This window comes from Ipomoea triloba, chromosome 16 (assembly GCF_003576645.1).
Source record: "Ipomoea triloba cultivar NCNSP0323 chromosome 16, ASM357664v1".
Taxonomy (NCBI): domain Eukaryota; kingdom Viridiplantae; phylum Streptophyta; class Magnoliopsida; order Solanales; family Convolvulaceae; genus Ipomoea; species Ipomoea triloba.
This window is the reverse complement of record NC_044931.1, coordinates 765,396-770,714: the sequence shown is the minus strand read 5'-3', so window position 1 is coordinate 770,714 and position 5,319 is coordinate 765,396. Positions and strand designations below refer to the sequence as shown.

Here is a 5,319-nt window from a genome sequence, read left to right as displayed (position 1 = left end):
GCTAAGCGAGAGAAGTTGCGCGGAGAGAGAGGGTCAAGTACATTTTGCGCGCAATACGTGACGGATGCGATCATACCAGCTCTAATGCACCGGATCCCATTAGAACTCCAAAGTTAAGCGTGCTTGGACGAGAGTAGTACTAGGATGGGTGACCCCCTGGGAAGTCCTCGTGTTGCATCCCCCACCCTCTTTTTAATCTTTCTTTTAAACCGCTGGACCGCTCGCTAAGGGTACTATCCTTTTAAACCGCTAAACAGCTAAGCGAGAGAAGTTGCGCGGAGAGAGAGGGTCAAGTACATTTTGCGCGCAGTACGTGACGGATGCGATCATACCAGCACTAATGCACCGGATCCCATCAGAACTCCGAAGCTAAGCGTGCTTGGGCGAGAGTAGTACTAGAATGGGTGACCCCCTGGGAAGTCCTCGTGTTGCATCCCCCACCCTCTTTTTAATCTTTCTTTTAAACCGCTGGACCGCTCGCTAAGGGTACTATCCTTTTAAACCGCTAAACCGCTAAGCGAGAGAAGTTGCGCGGAGAGAGAGGGTCAAGTACATTTTGCGCGCAGTACGTGACGGACCCCCTGGGAAGTCCTCGTGTTGCATCCCCCCCCCTCTTTTTAATCTTTCTATTAAACCGCTGGACCGCTCGCGAAGGGTACTATCCTTTTAAGCCGCTAAACCGCTAAGCGAGAGAAGTTGCGCGGAGAGAAAGGGTCAAGTACATTTTGCGCGCAGTACGTGACGGACCCCCTGGGAAGTCCTCGTGTTGCATCCCCCCCCCTCTTTTTAATCTTTCTATTAAACCGCTGGACCGCTCGCGAAGGGTACTATCCTTTTAAGCCGCTAAACCGCTAAGCGAGAGAAGTTGCGCGGAGAGAAAGGGTCAAGTACATTTTGCGCGCAGTACGTGACGGACCCCCTGGGAAGTCCTCGTGTTGCATCCCCCCCCCTCTTTTTAATCTTTCTATTAAACCGCTGGACCGCTCGCGAAGGGTACTATCCTTTTAAGCCGCTAAACCGCTAAGCGAGAGAAGTTGCGCGGAGAGAAAGGGTCAAGTACATTTTGCGCGCAGTACGTGACGGACCCCCTGGGAAGTCCTCGTGTTGCATCCCCCCCCCTCTTTTTAATCTTTCTATTAAACCGCTGGACCGCTCGCGAAGGGTACTATCCTTTTAAGCCGCTAAACCGCTAAGCGAGAGAAGTTGCGCGGAGAGAAAGGGTCAAGTACATTTTGCGCGCAGTACGTGACGGACCCCCTGGGAAGTCCTCGTGTTGCATCCCCCCCCCTCTTTTTAATCTTTCTATTAAACCGCTGGACCGCTCGCGAAGGGTACTATCCTTTTAAGCCGCTAAACCGCTAAGCGAGAGAAGTTGCGCGGAGAGAAAGGGTCAAGTACATTTTGCGCGCAGTACGTGACGGACCCCCTGGGAAGTCCTCGTGTTGCATCCCCCCCCCTCTTTTTAATCTTTCTATTAAACCGCTGGACCGCTCGCGAAGGGTACTATCCTTTTAAGCCGCTAAACCGCTAAGCGAGAGAAGTTGCGCGGAGAGAAAGGGTCAAGTACATTTTGCGCGCAGTACGTGACGGACCCCCTGGGAAGTCCTCGTGTTGCATCCCCCCCCCTCTTTTTAATCTTTCTATTAAACCGCTGGACCGCTCGCGAAGGGTACTATCCTTTTAAGCCGCTAAACCGCTAAGCGAGAGAAGTTGCGCGGAGAGAAAGGGTCAAGTACATTTTGCGCGCAGTACGTGACGGACCCCCTGGGAAGTCCTCGTGTTGCATCCCCCCCCCTCTTTTTAATCTTTCTATTAAACCGCTGGACCGCTCGCGAAGGGTACTATCCTTTTAAGCCGCTAAACCGCTAAGCGAGAGAAGTTGCGCGGAGAGAAAGGGTCAAGTACATTTTGCGCGCAGTACGTGACGGACCCCCTGGGAAGTCCTCGTGTTGCATCCCCCCCCCTCTTTTTAATCTTTCTATTAAACCGCTGGACCGCTCGCGAAGGGTACTATCCTTTTAAGCCGCTAAACCGCTAAGCGAGAGAAGTTGCGCGGAGAGAAAGGGTCAAGTACATTTTGCGCGCAGTACGTGACGGACCCCCTGGGAAGTCCTCGTGTTGCATCCCCCCCCCTCTTTTTAATCTTTCTATTAAACCGCTGGACCGCTCGCGAAGGGTACTATCCTTTTAAGCCGCTAAACCGCTAAGCGAGAGAAGTTGCGCGGAGAGAAAGGGTCAAGTACATTTTGCGCGCAGTACGTGACGGACCCCCTGGGAAGTCCTCGTGTTGCATCCCCCCCCCTCTTTTTAATCTTTCTATTAAACCGCTGGACCGCTCGCGAAGGGTACTATCCTTTTAAGCCGCTAAACCGCTAAGCGAGAGAAGTTGCGCGGAGAGAAAGGGTCAAGTACATTTTGCGCGCAGTACGTGACGGACCCCCTGGGAAGTCCTCGTGTTGCATCCCCCCCCCTCTTTTTAATCTTTCTATTAAACCGCTGGACCGCTCGCGAAGGGTACTATCCTTTTAAGCCGCTAAACCGCTAAGCGAGAGAAGTTGCGCGGAGAGAAAGGGTCAAGTACATTTTGCGCGCAGTACGTGACGGACCCCCTGGGAAGTCCTCGTGTTGCATCCCCCCCCCTCTTTTTAATCTTTCTATTAAACCGCTGGACCGCTCGCGAAGGGTACTATCCTTTTAAGCCGCTAAACCGCTAAGCGAGAGAAGTTGCGCGGAGAGAAAGGGTCAAGTACATTTTGCGCGCAGTACGTGACGGACCCCCTGGGAAGTCCTCGTGTTGCATCCCCCCCCCTCTTTTTAATCTTTCTATTAAACCGCTGGACCGCTCGCGAAGGGTACTATCCTTTTAAGCCGCTAAACCGCTAAGCGAGAGAAGTTGCGCGGAGAGAAAGGGTCAAGTACATTTTGCGCGCAGTACGTGACGGACCCCCTGGGAAGTCCTCGTGTTGCATCCCCCCCCCTCTTTTTAATCTTTCTATTAAACCGCTGGACCGCTCGCGAAGGGTACTATCCTTTTAAGCCGCTAAACCGCTAAGCGAGAGAAGTTGCGCGGAGAGAAAGGGTCAAGTACATTTTGCGCGCAGTACGTGACGGACCCCCTGGGAAGTCCTCGTGTTGCATCCCCCCCCCTCTTTTTAATCTTTCTATTAAACCGCTGGACCGCTCGCGAAGGGTACTATCCTTTTAAGCCGCTAAACCGCTAAGCGAGAGAAGTTGCGCGGAGAGAAAGGGTCAAGTACATTTTGCGCGCAGTACGTGACGGACCCCCTGGGAAGTCCTCGTGTTGCATCCCCCCCCCTCTTTTTAATCTTTCTATTAAACCGCTGGACCGCTCGCGAAGGGTACTATCCTTTTAAGCCGCTAAACCGCTAAGCGAGAGAAGTTGCGCGGAGAGAAAGGGTCAAGTACATTTTGCGCGCAGTACGTGACGGACCCCCTGGGAAGTCCTCGTGTTGCATCCCCCCCCCTCTTTTTAATCTTTCTATTAAACCGCTGGACCGCTCGCGAAGGGTACTATCCTTTTAAGCCGCTAAACCGCTAAGCGAGAGAAGTTGCGCGGAGAGAAAGGGTCAAGTACATTTTGCGCGCAGTACGTGACGGACCCCCTGGGAAGTCCTCGTGTTGCATCCCCCCCCCTCTTTTTAATCTTTCTATTAAACCGCTGGACCGCTCGCGAAGGGTACTATCCTTTTAAGCCGCTAAACCGCTAAGCGAGAGAAGTTGCGCGGAGAGAAAGGGTCAAGTACATTTTGCGCGCAGTACGTGACGGACCCCCTGGGAAGTCCTCGTGTTGCATCCCCCCCCCTCTTTTTAATCTTTCTATTAAACCGCTGGACCGCTCGCGAAGGGTACTATCCTTTTAAGCCGCTAAACCGCTAAGCGAGAGAAGTTGCGCGGAGAGAAAGGGTCAAGTACATTTTGCGCGCAGTACGTGACGGACCCCCTGGGAAGTCCTCGTGTTGCATCCCCCCCCCTCTTTTTAATCTTTCTATTAAACCGCTGGACCGCTCGCGAAGGGTACTATCCTTTTAAGCCGCTAAACCGCTAAGCGAGAGAAGTTGCGCGGAGAGAAAGGGTCAAGTACATTTTGCGCGCAGTACGTGACGGACCCCCTGGGAAGTCCTCGTGTTGCATCCCCCCCCCTCTTTTTAATCTTTCTATTAAACCGCTGGACCGCTCGCGAAGGGTACTATCCTTTTAAGCCGCTAAACCGCTAAGCGAGAGAAGTTGCGCGGAGAGAAAGGGTCAAGTACATTTTGCGCGCAGTACGTGACGGACCCCCTGGGAAGTCCTCGTGTTGCATCCCCCCCCCTCTTTTTAATCTTTCTATTAAACCGCTGGACCGCTCGCGAAGGGTACTATCCTTTTAAGCCGCTAAACCGCTAAGCGAGAGAAGTTGCGCGGAGAGAAAGGGTCAAGTACATTTTGCGCGCAGTACGTGACGGACCCCCTGGGAAGTCCTCGTGTTGCATCCCCCCCCCTCTTTTTAATCTTTCTATTAAACCGCTGGACCGCTCGCGAAGGGTACTATCCTTTTAAGCCGCTAAACCGCTAAGCGAGAGAAGTTGCGCGGAGAGAAAGGGTCAAGTACATTTTGCGCGCAGTACGTGACGGACCCCCTGGGAAGTCCTCGTGTTGCATCCCCCCCCCTCTTTTTAATCTTTCTATTAAACCGCTGGACCGCTCGCGAAGGGTACTATCCTTTTAAGCCGCTAAACCGCTAAGCGAGAGAAGTTGCGCGGAGAGAAAGGGTCAAGTACATTTTGCGCGCAGTACGTGACGGACCCCCTGGGAAGTCCTCGTGTTGCATCCCCCCCCCTCTTTTTAATCTTTCTATTAAACCGCTGGACCGCTCGCGAAGGGTACTATCCTTTTAAGCCGCTAAACCGCTAAGCGAGAGAAGTTGCGCGGAGAGAAAGGGTCAAGTACATTTTGCGCGCAGTACGTGACGGATGCGATCATACCAGCTCTAATGCACCGGATCCCATCAGAACTCCGAAGTGAAGCGTGCTTGGGCGAGAGTAGTACTAGGATGGGTGACCCCCTGGGAAGTCCTCGTGTTGCATCCCCCACCCTCTTTTTAATCTTTCTTTTAAACCGCTGGACCGCTCGCTAAGGGTACTATCCTTTTAAACCGCTAAACCGCTAAGCGAGAGAAGTTGCNAAGCGAGAGAAGTTGCGCGGAGAGAGAGGGTCAAGTACATTTACGGATGCGATCATACCAGCACTAATGCACCGGATCCCATCAGAACTCCGAAGTGAAGCGTGCTTGGGCGAGAGTAGTACTAGGATGGGTGACCC

The 5,319-nt window shown here is 53.0% G+C and overlaps 3 non-coding genes across 3 annotated transcripts; all 3 read left to right on the top strand.

Annotated features, from left to right (window-relative positions):
• The first annotated feature begins 62 nt into the window (after positions 1–62).
• On the top strand, positions 63–181 carry LOC116008492. Its single transcript, XR_004095871.1, has one exon. It is a non-coding gene; the product is annotated as a 5S ribosomal RNA (ribosomal RNA).
• Positions 182–318: 137 nt separating this feature from the next.
• Positions 319–437, top strand: LOC116008165. The gene has a single exon (XR_004095563.1). It is a non-coding gene; the product is annotated as a 5S ribosomal RNA (ribosomal RNA).
• Positions 438–4,968: 4,531 nt separating this feature from the next.
• LOC116008257 lies at positions 4,969–5,087 on the top strand. Its single transcript, XR_004095651.1, has one exon. It is a non-coding gene; the product is annotated as a 5S ribosomal RNA (ribosomal RNA).
• Positions 5,088–5,319: the final 232 nt, after the last annotated feature.